This window comes from Pogoniulus pusillus, chromosome 2 (assembly GCF_015220805.1).
Source record: "Pogoniulus pusillus isolate bPogPus1 chromosome 2, bPogPus1.pri, whole genome shotgun sequence".
Lineage (NCBI taxonomy): Eukaryota > Metazoa > Chordata > Aves > Piciformes > Lybiidae > Pogoniulus > Pogoniulus pusillus.
The window spans coordinates 41,155,989-41,182,414 of record NC_087265.1 but is presented as its reverse complement, the minus strand read 5'-3'; the positions used below and the strand labels follow the sequence as shown (position 1 = coordinate 41,182,414).

General features: G+C 43.1%; 1 long non-coding RNA gene across 1 annotated transcript; it reads right to left on the bottom strand.

The window, feature by feature from the left end:
• Nucleotides 1–695: 695 nt before the first annotated feature.
• On the bottom strand, nucleotides 696–24,353 carry LOC135188133 (uncharacterized). Its single transcript, XR_010307576.1, has 4 exons — nucleotides 24,267–24,353; nucleotides 22,756–22,933; nucleotides 1,658–1,704; nucleotides 696–1,075 (listed from the first exon to the last, which is right to left on the bottom strand). It is a non-coding gene; the product is annotated as an uncharacterized LOC135188133 (long non-coding RNA).
• Between the last annotated feature and the right edge of the window lie 2,073 nt (nucleotides 24,354–26,426).

The window sequence follows — 26,426 nt, the reverse complement described above, 5'->3', positions numbered from 1 at the left end:
CTCAAGTTGTGCCAGGGGAGGTCTAGGCTGGATGTTAGGAGGGAGTTCTTGGCAGAGAGAGTGATTGGCATTGGAATGGGCTGCCCAGGGAGGTGATGGAGTTGTTGTCCCTGGAGATGTTCAGGGAAAGCCTGTCTGAAGCACTCAGTGCTATGGTCTACTTGATTAGACAGAGCTGCATGCTAGGTTGGACTGGCTGATCTTTGAGGTCTCTTCCAACCTGGTTGATTCTATGATACATGTATAATTGATTTCTTCTTTCATGTGCTATGGTAGCTCTCCTCTCCCATGAGCCTTTTATCCAGTTCCCCCAGCCAGGGAAATGTTACTGGTCTGTACGAACTGTTCTTTCCCGACATTTTAATTGTTCAGCCATTTGGTCATTTGGAGGAGGTTCTCGTTGGGTGTTTTTTGACTCCTTCTTTGAGAGTACAATTTTAACTGTCATAGAAAACACAGTTGTGTGTCCAGTACTTCACCATGTGAATGTGAACCCACAAAGCCCAAAACAGTAACTATGCTGTTCCTCAGACAGTGCACCATAACAGCAGCAGTCTGTAACAGAGAACAGATATGGACACATTAGTGGCATTATAGCAGTGGAGAATCATAATGAATAGCCAGAAGGTTCTTACTGAGTAGCCCAATCTGAAAATCAAAAGGAGGAGACAGGTAACATTTATTTGCTAGTGAGCTAAATGACAACAAACTCTTTCATTATCTCTTAATAGAACGAAGGCAATCTGCATTACCATCAGCATCAAGAGTGCATTTATAGAAACCCACTGAAAAGCAAATGTTATGTTTTCATGACCTTTTAGGGATCAGATTAGTGACCTTGAGAGGCTGTCATCTTTTGCTTGAACAAGGATCACCAAAAAAATCAGACTGCACGTTTAAAAATGTAAAATAAAGGTGAGGTAATATACAGCAATGGCCTCCTTCAAGTGTTACAGCCTCTCTCTCATTTTTACCTTGCCTGCAAATTTCTGCAATAAAATAATCAGCATTTTTCATCATTATGTCTTTAGAGCTTCCAGAAGAGAACCACTCTCCTTGTTATCTTTATTTGCTGCTGTAAAAAAAGGAAGAAGATAACGTCCCTTACTTCATAAAACAATACTTTTTTTTGTTTAAAGCTTTCATTTTAGAGCTAGTTTTAGGCTATGATGAATTGGTGAATGGTTGATTTCCTGACATTCTTTCTTACTAACCTTTCCTGACAGCTTCTGGGTTGCTCTGCTTGGTAATTTGCACTATAATAATGGCTTTAGTGAGATGTCTCCTAACTATTTAATTTGTAACGAGATTCTTAACACCCTCTGGAGGTAACAGAATGCAAATACCACTTGATGTTGTTTGCCTCTCTGCCTTCTGCTCTACACTAGGTGGATGGTTTCAGTGATTTTTCTACAGTAACTCCCCAAACACTTCAATTGTGCTTCACCTGGGAAGGGACATGGCCATTTCACCACCAGGGAATCCATACTAGGTATTGTCATAGGATCATAGAATGTTAGGGGTTGGAAGGGACCCAAGGAGATCATTGAGTCCAACCCCCCTGCCAGAGCAGGACAATACTAACACGGATCACAAAGGAACACATCCAGACAGACAGACATGAAGTGTCAGTTACAGACATGAAGCATCTCCTCACCCCGAGGATGGCTGTTCACAGATGCCACTACTACTTGGGTAATGCAACTGTTAAATGGAACAAAAAAATAAAGAATTAGATTCCCTAAGCATCCAGTCCAAATAAAACAAATAATTAAAAGTTATGAAGGTATTTTATTGATTGACAATCTTAGTAATTAAATAGTGTAGATGACTTTTTGTTGGTTTTTTTTTTTTTTGGGGGTGGGGGAGGTTGGATTTGTTCTTCCTTGGAGATCTCTAATTGTTGTATGGCTTCACATTTATTGATAACTCTTTTTGATGAATACAGATGCCACCTTTTATGGTAGTCGTTGACAGAGTAATCATATTGTGAGAAACACCAGGCTTATGTAGTAACAGCTGTTGCAGTTATACATGCTGATATCCATTGGGAAAACGTGTTTGCTGCTGTCATGGGTACACAATAAATGGAAGGTGCAATAAGGCACGAACTAACATTTTGAAAACCCTTACAACTCTATGAACTTTATTGCAGATTACAAGCACTTTGATCTCTGGCCAGTACTTAAGTCTTAATTATCAGACTAATTGCACAGACTATGTTCATTTTCAGTGGTAATCCTTTTGTGATTAGCTTCTGTGTTCAATAACTGACTTATCCTTTAATTAAAAGGACTATTAACCTTAAGGCTGCTGCTGCAGCTTGGGATTAAACCTACACAGAGTTAATATTTAATATCATTCTAAAAGCCTTTGGTGAAAGGCATAGAATGAAAACATAGTAATTCTCATCTTTACTGTAACTTGCTTTAAGAGACAGCTTTATTATGTATCAGTATAATGCTTTTTACTTTGACATACTACTAGTTTAAAAACATTAAGGACAGGCAAGAGCTTTTTGAGCTCTTTCATTTGTAGGCTGGGCATGCTCACATTGGATATTTCCAAAGTCCTTCTATGCAGTCATAATCAGTGGTTCATCTGCACCCCAAATGAAACAAAACAAAACCAACCAAATTTGATCAAGAAAACACAAAACTGAGCATTTACAGTCCTGTTTTTTTTTGCTGACATGAAACATTTTTTTTGTACTGAAAGTCTCAGCAGTTAAACTTTTGCTTATCTGGTGGTGAGAAATACTATGTGAAGTGATGTGCTATGGAGAAAAAGTTTTACCTAGAGCTACTGCAATTCATTGGTTTGGAAGACTACGAAGCAAATCCAGAGTTAACAACACTTAAGAGTGTTGACTGCCAAAAAGCCAGATGCTGCTGTGGAAGACGTTATGTATCTTTGCTACTTTGGCATCTGGGTCCTGCTATGAGCAGCCATACCTAATGTCTGTTATTAATACAGCAACTGAGCCTTAGGTTACAGACAACTTTATATATTTTATATACACACACGTTAAAAAAATCCAACCAACCAACACCCCAAACCCAAAGGAGTCCCTTCTAATCCTTCCTCTTCCACAGTCAGAAGTAATTCACATAATCACAGAATTTCTTAGATAGGGAAAGAACTTCAAGATCATCAAGTCCATTCCTGAGTTTCACACTGATAAGGCCTTGACTAAACCAAATCCCTCAGCACAACATCTAATCACTGTGAATATCTATGGTTGGAAAGGACCACCAGGATCATCCAGTCTAACCTTCATCCCAGCATCCTTAATCACTAGACCATAGCCTCAAGTGCCACATCCACTCTCCTTTTAAACACCTCCAGGGATGGTGACTCCACCACCTCCCTGGGCAGCCCATTCCAATGCCAATCACTCTCTCTGGAAAGAACTTCCTCCTAACATCCAGCTTAGACCTCCCCCAGCACAACTTGAGACTGTGCAATCATTAATCAGCTGCTCAAAGGACTTACAAATTGAAGAGGAAAGTTTATTATATCCCACCCACATTTAAGGCAGCAACAATACCCTCATTTAATTGGAATTCTTTTCTCAATTTCAAAGGAAATCTCTTTTTTATGTGCACCATTCAAGAAATTAGTATAAAGCAGCACTGCCATTGCACAAGAGTTTACTTCAGTATGTTACTTTCCTTGTAGTATTCAAAAGACACACAAAGTGAGGGTGACACAACCACACTCTTTCCTGAGTGGAGTGGAGGTAAAATGCAGCATGGTATTTAAAATCAGCAGAAGTGTCTTGTGGAGTGTCTGGCTCCAGAATTCTTGTCTGATGTTAAGTGCTGACAATGCAATAGGATCTTTACAAGACAAATACAGTGAAGGATTTCCAAAAGCCTAGTGCCAGCCTAGGAAAGCCCAGGCTGTCCCTTTTCAAAGACAGATGAAGAGCCCAAACTGAAGCATCTCCTGTCAGATACAGAATAAAAGGGCAAAGTGCTCTGCATTAAAATTTCCACATGTGATATTCTAAGTGCTTTAGTCAACAGCAAATCTGAGCAGAGAAATTTGGGACTGAACTAGGGATTTGGACATTCTTTCTGAAAGTTACTGATATTGGGGAATTTGGAGATCACCTTGAATTTAACTACAGTGTTCTGATGGTTCTTGGAAATTCCCTCTTTGGTCTTACTAGTCTTGTTTGCAGTAAGGCTGTTGATGTTCATGGCTGTTTGCCTAGTCATAGCTAGCTAATTTGAACAATGAAGAGGAACTGAGGCTCCTGGAGTAGTCACTTAATCTGAGAAACAGAAACTGAATATAGAGAAGACCTTATCCTTTTCACTGACTGCAGAGAAAAAAAAAAGGAGCCTGTCTACATTAAAGCTGGTGCCTCTCCAAAAATCCTTTGCTCTGCTCCTCCTTCTCTATGCCAATCAACATAAGCAGCTGCATGGAACCACTTCCTAGGGAGGTGGCAACCCAGGCAAGGAGCCTATAGGTTTACTTTTGCTATCAGCAGCGAGATCTACAAGCAGGAGGAAAACCATGACTTGGCACAGTGGTGTGAAGGCCATCACCTAGCTTGTAGTTTGAATCACTTTTGACGTTAGTGTGCTCCAGTAATTCAATTAGGGTAAAAGAATCATCGATGGAAACGAGCACATCCGCTTCACTGAGAGACAGTCAGGGATACCATTACAGCATGTGAATTCCTGCCAAACTGCCTGCTACTGGAGTTACAAAATGCTCCAGTATAGCCTCCAGTTACACACACACAGTTAGAATAGCAGAATGCCTGCAGTTAGGGAAGCAGATGCCATCTTTTTCTGATGATAAAGACACAGAGCACCAGGGTATCCAGCACAGCTCACTCAGTCTCATTAATGCCACACGTATGATCCACAAGAGCGGTAGGAACACAGGACAAAAGAATGCTACAGGAAAACCTGACAAAGCACATTATGATTCTAAATCATTTATTCCCCTTAAAGTCATGATGATTATCGAAGCACATGCCTTATTACTGCATTGTGACCTTCTTAGGGCTATTTTCCCTCTCTGCATTGGATTGTACCCTCACTACTTCCCCTCAGTCTGGGTCTCAAGGTGATAAAAACCATTGTACTCCGGACCATAAAGGAAAATACTTCTCTTGCAGAAACACCCATTCCTGAATGATAAAAAGCCAACATTATCAGCAGGTATAAAAAGACCACCACAAAAAAACCCCACAACCTCGAAACACTACAATGTTATTAAGAAAAGTGAAATCTCCCTTTTGGCCTATAGTCATCACATCACTATGCCAATACTTGCTGCACCTGAGTGGCCCCTGGAATGACTCAATGCAGTCTATTTCTGCAACTTCTGATAATACACATAAAACTAAATTAGTCAACAGCATTTAGTTTTGTTTTTCTTTTTTTTTTGGGAGGGGGGGAAGGTGATGAGAAGAAGTCAGAGGAGATCTGTTAAGATGGCAGATCACCTAAGTACCACAGCTTAAAATATCCTTTTCATTCCCATCAGAACCAAACTGTGATTACACCAATATTCATTTCTATGTGGTCTTCCAGGGAGGTGGTGGAGGCACCATCCCTGGAGGTCTTCAAGAAGAGACTGGATGAGGCACTTGGTGCCATGGTCTAGTCGACTGGATAGGGCTGGGTGCTAGGTTGGACTGGATGATCTTGGAGGTCTCTTCCAACCTGGTTGATTCTATGATTCCATATCTCTTAGCTAGCTGATATCCATTTAACTCTCTTACTCACTCTGCAATGTTATCCTAGTAAGTCAGTATGTATAGTTAGGTTTCCAAGACCTCAGTTCAGTAAGATACTAAGTCTATGCTTACTTTAAGTGTAAGTGTGACTACTGTAGCTTTGCTACAGGCTAACAATACTACTTTACTATCATTTCAGGTGTATCAATGCATTTCAAATTATAGTACAGGAACACTATATTCTTATGAAAAACTGTAACACACCATGAAATGTGTTTAAAACATGTCAGTCCTTACTATAACTTCAAAAGTGCATACAGGAATTAAAATGAGTGGAGCAGTTGTAATGTGGAAACAATAATAATTTTGGGGCTGAATTTCAGTATGCTTTGCATTTTAAGTAGGAGAGATTTATAGCAAGTGTGCCGCATGTTTATTGAAGCTGGTAAATACTGGCTTTTTAACATCTTTAAATTCATGTTTTAATAGCTGGTAATCACACATTTTCACCTGGCTCCTCCCACACTGAGAAAAATTCTTAGGCAAAACAAGATGTTGTCCTTGATTGAATTCTTAGAAATCATAGATTCAGTCAGGGGTGGAAGGGACCACAAGGATCATTTAGTTCCAGCCTCCCTGCCATGGGCAGGGACACACTACCTTAAATCAGGCTGGCCAGAACCTCATTCAGCCTGGCCTTGAACACCTTAGATGTTTAAACATTTTAGATGACTGGGCTGTGGTCTGCTCATATGCACCAGAGCAGGTGTAGCAGCCTATCATGCTGTTCCTGTTGCTGCCAGCTCTTTGCTAATTTGTACAATAATAACCACCTCTTTCCACTGCTCCTGCTAATCTTGCCATTTTCATGATGTCATCAGCACAAGTCAGAAGAGAAAAGGTCAGTGGTACAATGATATAGTGTATATAAAATGAGCCATTAAAGAAAGAAAAATGGCTAGACATTTAAATGTCCAGGCTCACCAAGGCACAGTAATAGCTACCCTGACCAGCTCAGGATGTATTTATTACACGATTCCCATCACAAGCAAATAACTTTACACTGTATTTTCCCCACAGTGGTGCAGTATGTACTGCACAAGGGAGCCCAACCAGGTGTCATGGAGGGTGGCAAAGCCCCTAGAAGGTCCCCATGTTATGTTAATTACAGTGTCTCACATTTTAAGCCAGAAGCATCGTGAAACCAAAACAATCTTCTGGTCCCATGAGAAGTTTCCTCCCTAGGGAAGATAAAAGGTAAACATTGGCCAATGTTTTCCAGCTTTTGGCCTTGGTTCCCATGCACACTGACCACCTGCTGATGGGCTGAACTTTGGGTGGTCCTACAGGTTGTTTTGGTAAGAATTGCCCAATTATACAGGTTAATGATAACTTTGTGCCAATCTGTAAAAATATCATAAAAACTGTTTGAACTGGTGAGCACTCCTCTTTGGGACATTATAAATGGTGTGTCTGCCTGGATCGCGCTACGCTGCGAGCTACCAACCTACCAGCTACCAAAACCAGCTACCTGCCTGCAGCCCCTTCCGACTGACCAGTCTGCTCCAGCATGCTTGCCTGCTCCGGCATGCTTGCCTGCTTCAGCCTCAGCCCAGCGTAAGACTGCTTGGGCGCGATCCTGGCCAGGGAAAAGGGACAACGCCCCAGCGGTGCGCTGAAACCCTGCTGAGATGCTGACTGTGAGTAGACTGATGAACTCTTAAAAATCCAGACTGAACAACTTCAAAGACTCAAAGAACTTTAAGAAAATCATAGACTGTCTTTTATTTACCATTTTCTGGAATGTTACTCTAGCCTCATCAAGGAATTCACGTGGGTAACTCGGTTTTCGGGAAGGGGATCTTCACATTTTAGCAACAAATCACTTGGTCTGTGCATGCCAGCCTCGCCTGTTTTCCCCATGAATTTCTCGTGAAACTGCGTTCCACAACACCAGGCCACTGTGAATGTGGACAAATCATAGAATCAACCAGGTTGGAAGAGACCTCCAAGATCATCCAGGCCAACCTAGCACCCAGCTCTAGCCAGTCAACTAGACCATGGCACTAAGTGCCTCATCCAGTCTGTTATTGAAGACCTCCAGGGATGGTGCCTCCACCACCTTCCTGGGCAGCCCATTCCAATACCAATCACTCTCTCTGGCAAGAACTTCCTCCTAACATCCAGCCTAGACCTGCCCTGGCACAACTTGAGACTGTGTCCCCTTGTTCTATTGCTGGTTGCCTGGCAGAAGAGACCAACCCCCACCTGGCTACAACCTCCTTCAGGTAGTTGTAGACAGCAATGAGGTCACCTCTGAGCCTCCTCTTCTCCAGGCTGCACACCCCCAGCTCCCTCAGACTCTCCTCACAGGGCTGTGTTCCAGGCCCCTCACCAGCTTTGTTGCCCTTCTCTGGACACATTCCAGCACCTCAACATCTCTCTTGAATTGAGGAGCCCAGAACTGGACACAGTACTCAAGGTGTGGCCTGACCAGTGCTGAGTACAGGGGAAGAATAACCTCCGTTGTCCTGCTGGCCACACTGTTCCTTTTAATGACAGCCATTATGCATATTTACTGCATCTGCATCTTTTGAGCATCCCTTGTTCTGCCTTTTCATTTCTGTAATGGCTGGACTATAGAAATGTGTACTTAAACATGGTGTATCCATTTTTACCACCTTCTGTATAAAAGACAGTAACCAAAAGCAGTGTAATAAAACCTTTGGCTACCAGCAATGAACGAAGAAATGAAGGAAAAATTCAGACCAAACACAATGTTATCAAAACTTTTGAAGTCAAATGACTATGTTTATACATGATAAGGGGGAGAAGGGAGGGGAAGGAGAACTAGGGAGAGAGAAGAGAGGAGCTGCAGTGAGACACACCCACTAGGTAACCCATGCTACTGCTCAATCTGCAGACAGACCTCATGTGTAGGCACTACTGGAGGAGCCCTCCATTGCTCATGTGTTGCATTAAAAGCAAAGCTGGACAAAAAATGATGGCAGGTGCTCATCTGGGGAGGTAACCAGCTCAGTACTTCTGCTAGAAGTGGAAGGCCAGGGCCTGAAGCTGAAAGGTTGCTGGTCCTTTGCTTCTGGGACAAGATTTGCTGCTAGGCAGATCAAACTGTGTGATGAACAAACATTACATGCAGAACAAGAGTAAGATGTCTCTGTCAGATCTTACATGTTGTGTAGGAACAGCAAGCTCAAGAAATTAATCCTACTGGCTACGTATCCTTTCCTCTAGCTTCCCTCTTTAGAATTATGACTCATACCCTTTCAGCTACCTTCACAGCACATCACTGTTCCACTTAGCTTGCATCTCTTCCCAAACTGACATAATCAGCAGGATATGGTATGCTTAGCATATGCAGACTTAGTATCAGCTTTTAAATTTGTGGCAGTTGCAGTACTTTGTGGATTCTCATCACTATTGCTTACAAAACTAGTGATGAGATAAGGAGAGTATGGTATTTAATTGTCCTCAAGTAAGTATTAGACTCACTGTTGGGCTTTATTTCCAGCAGGTGTTGCTGGCCAGAAAGAAAGACAAGAAACTTTGGCACAGGGGAGTAATGGAAACAAGGACTGATTTTCTAGGGAAGAAGGGATAGACTGAAGGATAGAAGGTGTTGAGGTGTTTTTGCAAAGTAAGGAAATGGTAGCCTTCCAATACTTTGCACAAAGTGTTTTCATTTGTTGGACTGTAGCATCCCTCCAGGCAGCTGCCATGTTCCACTTTATCTTTTAGGACACCTAATTCGCAGGTTGTTTGGTAGGAGCAGACCTTTTCACATACCCCATTTCCTTTATGGGCTGCCTATCCAGGCTTCAGTGTGAAATGATGGTGTTATAACTGTAGATTATTTGGGATAGGATGATTTCTTCATGCATCTTGTGTTCCTATTCAGCCTCACTTAGAACTCCAGTTAGTGTGGAAACACTTGGCAACCACAGTAGAAGATGATGATAGACAAAATGAACATTGAAGGTGAAACACTCTTCAAGAACAGCAAATCAGAAGAGATGGAAATATCACAAGAAAACATGTCACAGTATGTAAAGATGTAAAAAGAGGAAGGAATAAACAGATGGAAATCACATTGCATCAAGTAGCTACCTGGAAATAACTATTGAGTCCAGCACAGAGCCACAGAAATGATTAAGGAAGTTGAACATCTTCCTTACAAGGAGAGACCAAGGGAGCTGGGGCTGTGCCACTTGGAGAGGAGGAGACTAAGGGGTGACCTCATTAACGTTTATAAGTATGTGAGGGGTGAGCACCAGGAGGATGGAACCAGCCTTTTCTTGGTGCTGCCAGTGACAAGACAAGAAACAACAGGTGGAAGCTGAAGCATAGGAAGTTCCATGTGAACCTGAGGGAGAACTTTTTCCCTGCAAGAGTGACAGAGCACTGGAACCAGCTGCCCAGGGAGGTTGTGGAGTCTTCCTCTCTGGAGATACTCATTCCAGTGTGATCTGCCATAGGTGATTCTGCTCTGGCAGAAGTACTGGACCAGATGATCTTTTGAGGTCCCTTCCAGCCCCTGACAGTCTGTGATTGCTACATTTCTTTGAGATGCTGATTTAGTTGGGGCAATTAATGAGGCAGGAATTATAAAATTAACTAATATTTTATTTCCAGAAAGCCTCACCCACAACTATATATAAATTAGTTAAATTTTGGGTTCTAATGCAGTCGGGAAACTCTTCACAAGGATGCTTATGGGCAATTAATTCATTTAGGAGAATCAGAAAATTGGAAAAGTTTAGCCACAAAGTGGCTTTGCCTGACCTACAAATAGGCAGCCTGCAGCCCTAGGGAAAGTCTGCTCCACTCACCGTGGGGGAGCAGAAATGTCAAGGTAGTCCCCTGGCTCCTTTATGGCAGGGTTGGAACTGTTTGGCTGTTGAGAGGCTTCCAGATCTTCCCAGGGTGCTGGGAAAGAGGCAGATGATCTCTGACCTGATCCTGTTTTCTCTTGGCACAGAGGTTAGCAGAGGTGCAGGCAGCATCTCTTGCAGATGTGCAGAGAGCACAATGTTGGTGGCACTTCCTGCCATATTGTGAGGCACTTAAACACCTTCTCCTGGGAAACTTGAGGCACTTAAGTTTCCAGCCAATTCAAGCCCAAAACATCAGGACTAAGCTGGTCTGAAGCATAAGGCAGATCAGAACATGTTATCCAACAGCAGTGAGGCAGAAGCAGCCAGATAGAGGCAGCACAACTGCTTGCAACTTAGCTCCATTTACATTATTTGCCTGAGTGCAAAGGCTCCTCTGGCCACAGAGATTCACCAATCAAAATGGTATTTGCAAAACTGACCATTAGGTGAAACCAAGGCTTGCTCACCCTTATTTGGGCAAGACACTACAAGTACCTAAACACCTCTGGGTACCTGTTTATCACTTTGGGAGGGGATATAATGGCCCAAGCCCTTATTTTCCTCCTGCCCTTGCTTCCCCTATCAGCAGAAAGGTGGAGCAAGCCAGGACATCTAATAGGCCTATTGGCCTTCCAGGATAGATGCTTTTCCTGAAAATATGAAGGAGTGAAAAGCACAGTGCTGTTCCATGTCATTACTGAGGGATGACCAGCAATACGCTAAGAGTGGGCAGGTTAACAGTGGTGCAGTAAGGCAGCAAATCAGACCATCTGAAGATTGCACTGCATTGCTTTCCTTATTTGTCTGGGGTTTTTTTTTGAGCACATGTGAGCACTAAGCTGTACAATGCATATCTGACTACATTATTCAGCTTGGTAAAAACTAGGGAGGGCTGTGGGGTTGAGAAGAACCTCACTAAACTGAGTAAAAGATGTGCAACAGCAGCTGTAATTCAGTGCTGACCAATAGGAAGTAGTGCATGCAAAAAAGGACACCCCAGGCTTCTCCTCATTTAACTCCTACCACTTAGAAGAAGAGCTTGGGTATCAGCAGCATAAATGCACTACTGACAACCCAACTCAGTGTGAGAAAAGCTAAGGTACTTGCTCAACGTGGGCTTGTTATCACATGTTCCTCTGAAAGTCTTGGTTTTGGCATCTCCTTGAGTCAGGTATTGGCAGATGCCACAAGCAGTTCCTTTCAGCAGTGCTGTCTCTATACCTTCCAAGTTAAATATAGGCAGTTTCATAACACTGCTTGTATTGCACATGCATAATTTAATTGCTTTCTCTTTTTTAATGTGAGGAAGTCATGTGATTTTCATGAAGACCATCCCACCACTCTATTTGTATCATATTTTTAGAGACCTTGTATTGATTGGAAGAGAACTGGCTAACCTGAAATGTAAGCAATGACTGGCATTGGCCAGCCTGTCCTCACAGCAGAGGTGCTCCAGCCCCCTGATCACCTTTGTGGCCCTCCTCTTCCAATAATACTGGGGCCACGAATTTTATTTAAAATAGATTTTTAACATTTTGACTATTTATTTAACCCTGTTAAATATTTAGATTCTGTTTAAAAGTAACAGAATCGGGATACTTGTCCTGGAAACACTATGAGTTCCTTCCTTCGTAGTTTACTGTAGTATACAGAAAGTCATACCAAAAAAAAACCCTAAATCAATCTTAATTTACAATGAATAATAAATAAATAACTAACTCTTACTTTACACTATTTCAATCTGAATTTCTTCTTGCAGTAGTTACATTGTTTCCGCTTAAAGAGGTCTTTATAAAAGCTGACCTTAAATAGAAGATTGAATAAATGGGCACTTTTGTGAGCTTGATGGGTGGGAGAGTCTAAATCCTCTCTCTCGATCATCAACAAAGGTAAAGATTGCATCGTCTCTCCTTAACCAACCAAGGTAAAGATTGCATCGTCTCTCCTTAACCAACCAAGGTAAAGATTGCATCGTCTCTCCTTAACCAACCAAGGTAAAGATTGCATCGTCTCTCCTTAACCAACCAAGGTAAAGATTGCATCGTCTCTCCTTAACCAACCAAGGTAAAGATTGCATCGTCTCTCCTTAACCAACCAAGGTAAAGATTGCATCGTCTCTCCTTAACCAACCAAGGTAAAGATTGCATCGTCTCTCCTTAACCAACCAAGGTAAAGATTGCATCGTCTCTCCTTAACCAACCAAGGTAAAGATTGCATCGTCTCTCCTTAACCAACCAAGGTAAAGATTGCATCGTCTCTCCTTAACCAACCAAGGTAAAGATTGCATCGTCTCTCCTTAACCAACCAAGGTAAAGATTGCATCGTCTCTCCTTAACCAACCAAGGTAAAGATTGCATCGTCTCTCCTTAACCAACAAAGGTAAAGATTGCATTGTCTCTCCTTAACCAACCAAGGTAAAGATTGCATCGTCTCTCCTTAACCAACCAAGGTAAAGATTGCATCGTCTCTCCTTAATCTTGTTACTTCTGGGACTCAGACTCGGTGCTTGGCCCAAAAGCTCAGGGATGCAAATCAACAGACACCGCCTTCAAAACTCCTGGACCTCACCCTGGCTGGAATGCCCAGGAGGCTTACATCTTATCTCAGCTACCCCCAAGGGAAAAGGTTTGTGTGTATGCAGGGTGTGGACAGGTGCAGCCCGGGAGGGGGCGGTCTCTCCCCGGTGGCGCCAGACCCCTGCGAACGCATGAGAACGCCCTGGGGAGCTGCAGCTGGACACTAAGCAGAAAACTGCATAAAAAGGCAGGAGAAATGCCTGCCAAGGTGGCATTCCCAGCAGACCACCAGTGGCATCTCCATCGGACCACCAGTGGCATTCCCAGCAGACTACCAGTGGCACCTCTCCACTGGACCACCGAGGGCGGACCACCACCAGAGCTGCACACCACCCGAAGAAACTCTGACAAACTCCACAGAAGATCATCCCTGGGCCACGCACCCCTCTCTCTCTCTCCCCTCCATCTGCGACTGAGGGTAATAAGATCACAGCTTTTTCCCTTCCCTGCTCCTTCTTCTCTTCTCCATCGATCTCTTTATCTTTCTCTCTCCCCCTTCTCCCCTCTCTCCCTCTGTTCTGATCTCTCTTTCTCTTTCTCCTTTCTCTCCCTCTGTTCTGATCTCTCTCTCTCTTTCCCTTTCTCCTCTCTCTCCCTCTGTTTTGCCCAACCTTATCCTTTAATAAATAGTTTCGTGGTGATATATGGTCTCGTTTGCACCTCAATTTCACAACACAGAATCCATAAGAACTGGTCTTGCTCCTGTGGACAGAGATACTGTTAGTCTCTGCTCCTCCAGACCTTGACAATGGGTCTAGATAGGCTTTGTGACCATGACATTAGGGGTACCTTCTGTACTATTCCTGTCCTGGAGACAGGTACAAAAGGGCATGCTACGTGCCAGCCTGCACAAGAATACATATTGGCTGCTTAACCTCCTTGGATGAAAGCAAACATATTACAACTGAAAGTTATTTGAGATAAACCTCATGGCAAATGCAAGTTATTTTTAGGTATACTAACATAATTAGGGGTATTAAAATTAATAATCTACTACTTTTCCTCTGGATATGTAGTCTATGAAAAGCTCTTTCAAAAAAAAGAAGTGCTTGCAATAATTTGTTTGGAGTTCTCCAGTTGAAGCACCTTTATCTTTTTCCTGGTGAAATATTTGCTGCCTCCAATCACCTGGGGAACATTACCTTGATGAAGCCACTGAAATATGCTCCATCAGTCTCAAAGGGTTTTCCTAGCCTACTTTTCACCCTCTTCTTGCCAATTAAACTGCCACATTATGTATGATAGTGAGGGTCACTTGTTTTTTCCAAGTGTTGTTTTGAATTGAAGGTGACAGAAGCAGACTGGTCTAGTGAATAATTAGAGTGGATCTTAAAGTCCCAAACCATCATCTTGCACTGCCACATGGTAACTATTTTTAACCTCAGATCCTGTTTTCTAGTAGGGTTACCTGCGTTTTCTTGCCAGGAAAATTTGCTGTGGTATTCTGTGCTGCATGGCTATAAATTGTTAATAAAAATCTACCAGATAAAATAAATGGAGAGATGATATTGAAGAATATAAAAGAATTTTAAGTAAATAAACACACAATGAATGCTTACTTCCACAGAGCAAAAGACAGCATTGCTCTAGGACTATGTAACACGAGTCATAGAATCAACCAGGTTGGAAGAGACCTCCAAGATCATCCAGTCCAACCTAGCACCCAGCCCTATCCAATCAACTAGACCATGGCACTAAGTGCCTCATCCAGTCTTTTCTTGAAGACCCCCAGGGACGGTGCCTCCACCACCTCCTGGGCAGGGCAAGTATCTATAGGCAATTCTTCAGGTTTTGCATTTGCATCTCTTCTCAATGCTTTAAAACCAAGATGGAAGATAATGGATTCATGGAACTCATAGAAGATAATGGCAGAGACTGGAAGAAAGAACTGCCCATCATAAGTGATGGTTCGCAATCACCTGAGGAACCTGAAAGCGTTCAAGTCCATGGGACCTGATGGGATACACCCACAGGTACTGAGAGAACAGGCAGAGGAGGTTGCTAAACCCCTCTCTATTTGTGCTAGTTTGAAGCTAGCTAGAATGTTTGGGTGAGAAGAACTAGATTATAGGCTGTGGAAGGAAAACAAGGCTGATGTCTACCTCACTCATAGGCTTGCTGAGATGTATAAAAACAAAAATCCAAACATAGATAGGGAAGTCTCTTCTGCTGCTGGGGAGCTCCGAGCTGCATCTCTAACCCCACTCCTCTCTGCCGTTTCTTTGACTAATCCACTTTGCTTCCTAACCCCCTGGCTGAACCTCCATTCTTCCTTGGGACTGGGGTAAGGTTGAGAGGGGCAGGGGGAAGGTGGAAGGGCAGCTGGGAGCCCCTCCTGGGGACTCAGGTTTCTGGGAGGGGAGTTGTGTTTCTGTATTACCTTTTACTTTGTATATAACTGTATATACTGTAAATATCTGCTTGTATATTGTGCTAAGCTGTAAATATAAGCTTCATTCAAGTTTCCAGAGCCAGCTGAGTCTACTCTGGGTGATTTCCAAAGTGCTGGGGGGCAGGGAACACCCAAACCACTACAGGGTGTAGCATACCTCATGTTGTAGCAAGTTTTCCCTTCCACCTAGAACCTGAACTTTTTTTGACTCAGCTTACTTCTAACAAAATATATTTCAGTATTGGTTTTGTAAAGGGTTAACCCTCCTAGGGGAGTGGTCTTGACCCTGACCCCAGGTCCTCCTGACTCCTCCCCAGCACTATACCTTACTCCAGGTATAGTGCTTAGCCCACTCCCACTTCCAGTCTAGCCCCCTATAGAAACAGAGGAACTGCCTGTTTTGTCCTCTCTTGCCCTGCCTCCCTGCACCACCCTCCTATTCCTGCTGCCCACGAGGTGGACAAATCCATTGCCATCAATCTGGTTGTGTATATATATATATATATATATTTTTTTTTTTTAATCTTGTTTTTCCCTTCCCGATACCTCTTAATAACTTTACTACTTCAAATACATTTTATTTATTTATTTACCGCTTTTAACTTCCAAATAAAAATGAGACTACTTATTCTGGTGTGTTATACCTTCTCCTCTTTACATCTAATTCCTTTTCTTTGGAGAAAAGGAAGAAGAGGGAAAGGCATCCTAGAAATTGTTATTGGTTCTATTACCTATATTTGAGTCTCTGGGAAATTTTAACTAGAACCAAGACAGTATATATTTTGTATCTTGTTTTCCCTTCCCTATACCTCTTTGTAACCCCCCTACCTCAAATACCTTTTATTTATTGAGGTTTTTTTTCTCCTCTTTTAACTTACAAATCAAAGTGAAACTATTTATTTGGGTGTGTTATACCTTTTCCTCTCTACATCTAATTCCTTTTCTTTGGAATAAAGGGGGAAGAGGGAAAGGGAGGTTGCAGCCAGGTGGGGGTTGGTCTCTTCTGCCAGGCAAGCAGCAATAGAACAAGGAGACACAGTCTCAAGTTGGGCCAGGGGAGGTACAGGCTGGATGTTAGGAGGAAGTTCTTCACAGAGAGAGTGATTGGCATTGGAATGGGCTGCCCAGGGAGGTGGTGGAGGCACCCTGGAGGTGTTCAAGAAAAGCCTGGATGAGGCACTTAGTGCCATGGTCTAGATGACTGGACAGGGCTGGTTGATAGGTTGGACTGGATGATCTTGGAGGTCTCTTCCAACCTGGTTGATTCTATGATTGTTATTGGTTCTATTAACCATATTTGAGTCTCTGGGAAATTTGAACTAGAACAGAGACAAGTTTCTTTGTGGGATTTTCCCTTCTCCACCTCAGATTTCAGCTGGCAATTTTGGTTTAACTTTGGCTTTTTCCCTTCTTAATAAAATTTGAGGGAAAAACATGTGTGGCAACGATATAAAAATCAAGTGCAGGCAAAAAAAAATACCCATACTCAACATGCCCACATAGATGCTCACATGCTGCTGCTTTAAGATATTCTGAAACGGCACAGTAAAGGCAGTCGCAAGCAGGTAACTTGGATATGTTTATTTTAGAGTTAGTGATAAATCACTATGAGATAATAATGGGAGCAGATGTCTCCAACAGCTTTCCAGAAAAGGTGTTCTATTCTAAATGTAAACTAGTGGACCAAAGAGATAGTGAAGATTTATTTCCTCCTTTCTGGCAGAAATAGATTTCTTTCCTTAGCATATTAATGACGACACATTAAAAATGTTTACAAAACACCATCACTTGAAATTAGGAAATGAATGCAATTAAATTGCCTATGAGCCCTCAGGGCTGTGAACACCAGTTTAAACATTAGTGAGACAGACTGCAAGGCAGAATTCTAGTTGTTTCTCTCGTGCTGGGGAGAAGCAGAAGTAGCACCGCAACCAAGAGCTGTGCCACTGCGTGAAACAGAACTTTGAAACACGGCAGAGAGAAAACTGCCAGCAATACCTTGCACCTACCTCAAATCCTGCCTACATGAACAGCACTGCCATCTTGTATATCTGACTAGTGTAGAGGCCTTGGGTAGAGTGTGGGGTGGGGTGGAAAGAATCATAGAATCAACCAGGTTGGAAGAGACCTCCAAGATCATCCAGGCCAACCTAGCACCCAGCCCTGTCCAGTCAACTAGACCATAGAATCAACCAGGTTGGAAGAGACCTCCAAGATCATCCAGTCCAACCTATCACCCAGCCCTAACCAATCAACTAGACCATGGCACTAAGTGCCTCAGCCAGGCTTTGCTTCAACACCTTCAGAGACGGTGACTCCACCACCTCCCTGGGCAGCCCATTCCAATGCAAATCACTCTCTTTGTCAAGAACTTTCTCCTAACATCCAGCCTAGACCTCCCCCACCACAACTTGATGTCCTCTTGTCCTGTTGCTGCTTGCCTGGCAGAAGAGACCAACCCCCACCTCACTACAGCCTCCTTTCAGGCAGTTGTAGACAGCAGTGAGGTCCCCCCTGAGCCTCCTCTTCTCCAGGCTGCACACCCCCAGCTCCCTCAGCCTCTCTTCAGAGGGCTGTGTTCCAGGCCTCTCACCAGCTTTGTCACCCTTCTCTGGACACATTCCAGTATTTCAACATCTCCTTTGAATTGAGGATCCCAGAACTGGACACAGGACTCAGAAGAAGATAGAGAGCAGATCTAAAATAAGTTTTCCCAAGGAATGTCATCATCCTCTTGGCAAATCATTGTTCCGAGGAAAGAACGAGCTCTTCCAGCAAGCCTACATGAACACACTAAAAAGCATCTGCAGCACAAGAGGTTCTACCTCAACACAAGGGGGAACCTCTTTACTGTAAGGGCCACAGAGCACTGGAACAGGTTTCCCAAAGAGGTTGTGGAGCCTCTTACTCTGAAGACTTTCAAGGCCTATCTGGATGCGTTCCTCTGATCTGTGCTAGACTGTGGGGTCCTGCTCTGGCAGGGAGGTTGGACTCAGTGATCTCCTTGGATCCTTTCCAACCCCTAATATCCTGTGAAGCTGTGATTTGCAGACTCTGGAAATGGTCACCACCATTTCATGGCTTCTCCAGGTGCTCATTGTCAGCAGCATCCTATCCAGCTTCTCTACAGGGCAATGTTCCTTTGGGTGAATGGCCTCCTCAAAGTTACTTTTCTCTGTGCTAGAATATAAGAGTATCCTCTGTCCACTGCTTGTTGGATGTGACTGCAGTTAGCCATGGCTACAAATAAAGGAAACAGCAGATTTGCTCCGGTCACCAAAGAAAAAGACATGCAAAGAACATCAGCAGATGAAGTGAGAATGGGGATGGATGTTTTACAAACAAGATTTAACTTTTAAGATCTTATTAACAAGTCAGCTCATCATCCACAAAACAAAAATCACAGAATCACAGAATTTCTTAGATGGGAAAAGACCTTCAAGGTCATCGAGCCCCATCATTAGTTTCACACTGACAAGTCCTTGTCTGAACCAAATTCCTCAGCACAACATCTAAGCACTACAAATCACTGTGGTTGGAAAGGACCACCAGGATCAAATCCTCACACCTCCTTTGTTCTACAGGTTTGAAGAAGAGTATCCATGTTAAAAGTTCCTATTAGCCCTGGCATAGCAGGCTACCTGGTGAGAGAGGGAATAGTCTTCAGCAGGCCCCTAAAGTTTCCAGCATTTCCAGACTTGGCTGGACCCAGAGAGTGTAAAGCCCTTGTGTCCTGTAGATGATGTTGAGTGGAAAGGGGAAGAAGTCTTTCCTGCTTCATGCCTTGGCACACTGGACTTTTAACCATTGCAGCCCCCTTCAGGTCTAGAAGCCTGACTGAGACCACACACCTCCTATTCAGTCTGGGTGTGTCAGTTGTAGACTCATACTAAAATTCTATGGAAATCAGGAGGGAGAAACTATTTGTACATGATGTATCTATTTCTGTACACATCAGAGAAAGTCTCACTGACTGCACTGCAGAAGTTTTCTTTTGAATCTTACAGTATTTGATGTTTTAATCAGAGAAACATCTGGCACAAACAGCAGTCCTTATGCTGCTTAATTTGTTAGGTAGGATTACTTCTGTCCTTTTCCTTCTTTTTTTCACTTGAGCATCTATTATTAGCTACAGACAGAGATGGGTTACTGAATTTGACAGTCATTCATTTGGCAGTTCTTGTATTTTTGTTTCCCTTCAGCTCCCACCTGGAGCATTTTAGACAATATCATTACAGAGAAAAGCTATGAAACATCTTTTGAATTTATCTTAAACCAGAGAAAATATTTTCAAACTTGTATATATAGAATCACAGAATCAACCAGGTTGGAAGATACCTCCAAGATCATCCAGGCCAACCTATCCCCCAGCCCTAGCCAATCAACTAGACCATGGCACTAAGTGCCTCATCCAGGCTTTTCCTGGACACCTCCAGGCACAGCAACTCCACCACCTCCAAGACAGCTCATTCCAATGCAAACCACTCTCTCTGGAAAGAACTTCCTCCTAACATCCAGCCTAGACTTCCCCTGGCAGAACCTGAGACTGTGTCCCCTTGTTCTGTTGCTGGTTGCCTGGCAGAAGAGACCTAACCCCACCTGGCTACAGCCTCTCTTCAGGTAATTGTAGACAGCAGCGAGATCACCCCTGAGTCTCCCTTCTCTAGGCTAAAACAACACCAGCTCTGTCAGCCTCTCCTCACAGAGCTGTGTTCCAGGCCCCTCACCAGTTTGTTACCCTTCTCTGGACCCGTTCCAGCACCTCAACATCTTTCTTGAATTGAGGGGCCCAGAACTGGACACAGTACTCAAGGTGTGGCCTGACCAGTGCTGAGTACAGGGGAAGAATAACCTCCCTTATCCCACTGGCCACACTGTTCCTGATGCAGGCCAGGATGCCATTGGCTCTCTTGGCCACCTGGGCACACTGCTGGCTCATGGTCAGCTACTATCTACCTGTACCCCCAGGTCCCTTTCTGCCTGACTGCTCTCCAGGCAGGAAGAATATACACACATACATATATTTACCTTGGCTTAGGGCATGTTTGTACATCTCTGCAGAACTGCACAGAAGACAACATGCAGAGGGTAAAACTCATTTACTATAAAGTCCAAATTCAGTTTTCTAAGCATATATTGAAGAGAATGTTCTCACAATTAAGACATTTGCATATCGCTTATGGCATCTCTCAATTTGATAGTCAGCAACAGTGCAAGTGTTGAGTAACATGGAAGAAAAAAAAACCTACAAGGAAAACCCAAATTGCTGATCATAATTTCTCATTTTTTTCCAATTGGGCAACCATGAAGATTCCAAATGTGTTATGTATGCAGTTGGAATAAAAATATCTGTACAAAGAAGGGCAGGACCTGCCAGGAAAAAGAAGTCTCAGGTTTAAAAGTGAGCACTTTTTTGCTATGTATTTGTGTATTCCCCTCAGGAAGTTGCTTTGTGTTTTCTTTGTAGTCACACAGATAAACAGATAAATAAGGGTTATGAACTTGTGCTTCAGAAGTACCTTGCACCTTAAACAACTGATGCTTAAACAGCGTTTTAAGCAGAGTGTCAGTCTTTCCAAAGGTTTGCCTCAAGTGCTCTGCATTTCCAAAGAAATAAGTCTCAGAAACGTCCAAAATTGAGATTTAATCTCTCTTTTTTTTCAGCTTGCCTGTGTGCACAACATAAAAGGAACTGTCAAGTCAAACACATTAACAGCAAGCTGTAACTCTGTAAAACCCCTGTGGCAATGATTCCTTCATTAAAGCACTTGTCCCAGTTCTTGGGAACCACTCATCCTATGGGATTGAGGTTCTGTGTAAAAATAATGCAAGATAATGTAATGGAAGATTCTGTTGCATAGGGCATATTCCAAAAGGGTCAGATTTGAATCTCAATAAATTGCCAGCAGTAAGTTCTAACTCTATGAAATCCCTGGGGCAATGATTCCTTAGTCTGGAGGGTGGACATCAAGCAGACTGGCAGTGAACAGAATAAAACCCACACCTTACAGTTGTTTTGGTACCTGGGAAGCATCTAACCAATGAGATTTGGGGTCTGTGTGAAAGGCATGTAAGGAAATGCAGTGCTGTGTAATGGATGATTCCGTTACATGGTGAAGGCTGGAAAAGGGTAAAATTCACTGTACAACATCAACTTCCAATTTCACAAACACTAACTTCAGGTATTTATAAGCAACTAGGCACTGCAACACAATCTCTACACGTGAAGAATATAGAAGCCTGCATAGAAGGAGCCTCTAGACTACCTTCTCCTTGACCAAGTAGCACCTATAGACACCAACAGAATGGATGGACTGGCGTTTGGCATCTTGCTTTGTCCAAGCCTGGATTCTAAGCTGGATATCCCAGGCTACTTAACTGCCTACCAAGCATGGCGTGGCAGTATCTTCACCAATGCTAGCAGACACTTGCTCACACACACTACACTATAAAAGGAATTAGGGAACAGCAATCAAAGGAAGGGACATTGTAGCCAGGTGGGGGGTGGCCTCTTCTGCCAGGCAAACAGCAATAGAACAAGGGGACACAGTCTCAAGTTGTGCCAGGGGAGGTCTGGGCTGGATGTTAGGAGGAAGTTCTTCACAGAGAGAGTGATTGGCATTGGAATGGGCTGCCCAGGGAGGTGGTGGAGTCACTGTCCCTGGAGGTGTTCAAAAAGAGACTGCATGAGGCACTTAGTGCCATGGTCTAGTTGATTAGCTGGGGCTGGGTGATAAGTTGGCCTGGATAATCTTGGAGAGGTCTTCCAACCTGGTTGATTCTATGATCAGACATCTCCTAGCTGATGACAAGGTGGCCTATTCTAATTAAAGGTCATGCCTAAAGTCCACCTTCCAGCCTCAGAGTCTCTGTAATTAGAGGAAGTCTTTATATATTTCTAACAGCTGTTAGGATACTGAAGATGCATGGCAGATTCTACATCTACCTGGACAGCACAGCTCCAAACTGGAACTATGTTTGTTACTGCAAAGCAGAGCACCCACACACAAGCATTGAACTTCATGCAAACAACTGTCAGTATTACAGTTTCCATATTAGATGTGCCAGTAAGTACAGCCTGAAGACCAAAGCTGAACATTTCACAAGGAGTTTTCCCAGCATATACAAGAGGGTTGATCTAGCTCAGCAGTGCAGTCCAGAATATAGGTACTTTAGGTTACTTACTGCCACTTTCCTGAAAAATAGTCACACTTTAATTAAAGGCTGCCTCAAAACATGGAGCTGTCCTTCTGACTGAGACAGATGTTGCACTGAGACCAAGTCCCAAAGGGTTCTTGAAGAATGAACTCTTGCCACAACACTCCAAAAGGGATGGCTTTTGCTTGATAACGAACACATTAGCCTACAACCAGTGAGAATGGAAATAGATTAACACTGGTAAGAGAAATATTTCTCGTGGAAAAACCAAAACTACAGGGTGAGGAACTCACTCTGCTGCTTTATCAGTTCAGTGTTCCACTTTAATCATTGTTTAAAATTCATCTTACTGTTGTGTATCCTTGTGGAACGCAGGAGCACTGTGAACAGTAGCCCTACATTTATGATTTACTTTCTACACTGCAGCAATAGCAGCTCATGCTTTGGCATGCTCTTAAACTAGGGTGAATAACGCTTTATTTATATAGCTAACCTCAGTGTGACTATAGGAAACAAAAAGTAGTAGAGTATCAGTTAAAAAAATAGAGTACAAGTTAAAAAAAAACCCTCCAGCCTTTAGTCCTTAGTAATTAAAGCATTTTCAGACTACCAGATGTGTTAGAAACACATAAAAGCACTTCCCAGATACCTGAAAAATCAACCATCTCTCTTCTGCAAATTCAGCACTGCAGAAACTGAGCAGGAAAAGCCTCAATATTACCATTCCTAATTACTGTTTTCAGACTTTAATAGGAGCAACTGTGACTCCATTAGCTTCCCTTACAGAAGCTTCTGGGGCTAGTATTATGTATTTGGTGTTACGTAAAGGGATAAATCAAGGTGCTAGGTCTGAATTCAAGCCACAGCTCTTAACCTGTAACTAATGTAGTTCTTCCAAAGTCCAGGTTTTGTCTCCATGGAACCAGTACAAAACATCCATGCACGAGGTTTCAGAGAACAAACAATCTCAAATACTCATCTCTGGCACATCTAGAAAAGCATGTGACAATCTTAGTACAGCCCCTAAGCCCTAACCACTCTAAAAGCAAAGATTGATATGCAAGTCCTACTCTTCCTGCTCTACACTGACAAGGTAACCTATCAGACTGGGCCAAAAGAAAGTTCCCTTAAAGAAGCTCCTGGGGCTAGTATTATGCATTTGGTGTTATGTGAAGGAATAAACCAAGGTGCTAGGTCTGAACTCAAGTCGCAGCTTTTAACCTGTAACTAATGAGGTTCCTCCAAAGTCCAGACTTTATGTCCATGGAACTAGTACAAAACATCCATGCATGAGGTTTCAGAGAACAGTCTCAAATACTTATCTTTGGCACATCTAGAAAATCATGTGACAACGTTAGTACAGCCCCTAAGTCCTAACCACACTAAAACCAAAGATTGATAGGCAAGTCTCAATCTTCCTGGTCTACACTGACAAGGTGACCTGCCTAGGTGAACCAGAAGAAAGTCAAAACATTACAATCTCTGAGACATGGCTATAGAAACACTTTGTCTGAAACTAGAAAAAGATGATAGCTTACCTGCTCCATCAAGAAAAGAGATCCTCTTGCAGCAACACAAACTAAGCTGGTTTCAGATAAAACAGCTTTTCAGTTGGGAGTCAGGCTCCTTTTGAGGGAAATCAGGACACTCACTCAGGGCACCTGCACCTGATTGAGCACTTCCTTCAGGTGACTGTTTCCTGCAATTTGTGCTTCTCTGGCCATAGTGGTTCAGCTTTGGCAGCTGCAGAGTTTCATGACTCAACCCTAAAACTTGCAGGAAATACCTAGGGTAGCTTGCTTCCACAGAGGCTGTCTCAAGTTACTCCTTTTCCATCTCCATACAACAGGACATGTTTGGCCATCTTTTGTCCCTTCCAAGTAAGGCAAGCCGTCAGGTCTGGTTCAGGACTGTCTCCAGCTTGGCTGCTCTGAGTTGTCTGTGTTCTGCTTGGAAAGTCATTCTTACTTATGGCTCAAAAAGTTAAACATAATCTCTACCAACTGAGATGTGGAACCATCAGGTAATAGTTACCTCCTGCTGAGTACGGTAATATGCCATTGGGAGCAGAATAGCAGCAGTGGAATATACTGAAAGCAGCTCATCTTAACATGACCTTGCTGTGGTAGTTAGGTGCTTTACCTGGAAACATTTAATTACTGAATGCCAACAAGCAAGCTAATGATCTCAAAAGAGAACGCAATGTCTATTGGTTTCACAAAAAAAAGGTGAGCTCCTCCTGCATTTAGTGAGATTAAAATGAAAAACATGGCCAGTCACAAGTATCAGAGTACTTAAAAGCAACACACAGAGTGTTTTGGTTCTCCTGGAATAGCTAACATGGCCAGTCACAAGTATCAGAGTACTTAAAAGCAACACACAGAGTGTTTTGGTTCTCCTGGAATAGCTAACATGGCCAGTCACAAGTATCAGAGTACTTAAAAGCAACACACAGAGTGTTTTGGTTCTCCTGGAATAGCTAACATGGCCAGTCACAAGTATCAGAGTACTTAAAAGCAACACACAGAGTGTTTTGGTTCTCCTGGAATAGCTAACATGGCCAGTCACAAGTATCAGAGTACTTAAAAGCAACACACAGAGTGTTTTGGGTCTCCTGGAATAGCTAACATGGCCAGTCACAAGTATCGAGGGTGAGGGAGCTGGGGTTGTTTAGCCTGGAGAAGAGGAGGCTCAGGGGTGACCTCATTGCTGTCTACAACTACCTGAAGGGAGGTTGTAGCCAGGTGGGGGTTGGCCTCTTCTCCCAGGCAAGCAGCAACAGAACAAGGGAACACAGTCTCAAGTTGTGCCAGGGAAAGTATAGGCTGGATGTTAGGAGGAAGTTCTTCACAGAAAGAGTGATTTGCCATTGGAATGGGCTGCCCAGGGAGGTGGTGGAGTCACCATCCCTGCAGGTGTTCAAGAAAAGCCTGGCTGAGGCACTGAGTGCCATGGTCTGGTTGACTGGATAGGGCTGGGTGCTAGGTTGGACTGGACGATCTTGGAGGTCTCTTCCAACCTGGTTGATTCTATGATTCTATGATCAGAGTACTTAAAAGCAACACACAGAGTGTTTTGGTTCTCCTGGCATAGCTATTTTAGGAAATAAAATCATTTACAAGAGCATAAAAAGTATCCTGCCCTGAGGGAGTGATGTGAGTTACAGTTATGGCACATTTAGAGCAAACTTTGAGGGCTCCATACAGAGGCTCTCTCTAAACAGGCATCTGCATTTCCCAAATCTTTGGATATGTATTTTTGATCAGAGTTGTATCTCTTTTTTTTTCCATGTTGTGTTCCAACGCTCCTCTGAGGCTACTCATGTACCATACTGGCTTGAAGTGGTACATCTGTTCTGTCATTATGCTCTGCTCAGTTCTTTAAATACCTGGAGCAAACCCCAGACTCCAGATTTACCTGCTATTTTAATGTAGCTGAACTATCTCTTCTCTGACTTGGCAGTCAGTGTTATTGCACAGGCTGTACAGTTGTAGATCATAAATTTTTCTTGGTGCTCAATAAATGTGCTCTTTCAATAGGTTAATGCTTGTATCCTGCAATTATTTCAAACAGGTGGGCACTTTGACACTTGCCATTAGCCAGTCTGCAACACACAAATGTATTGATCAAGTCAAAGATGCACTTCTGAATTGTGCTAATCAATGTATCAGTTCTCCAAGGATTTTTACAGTGTAACG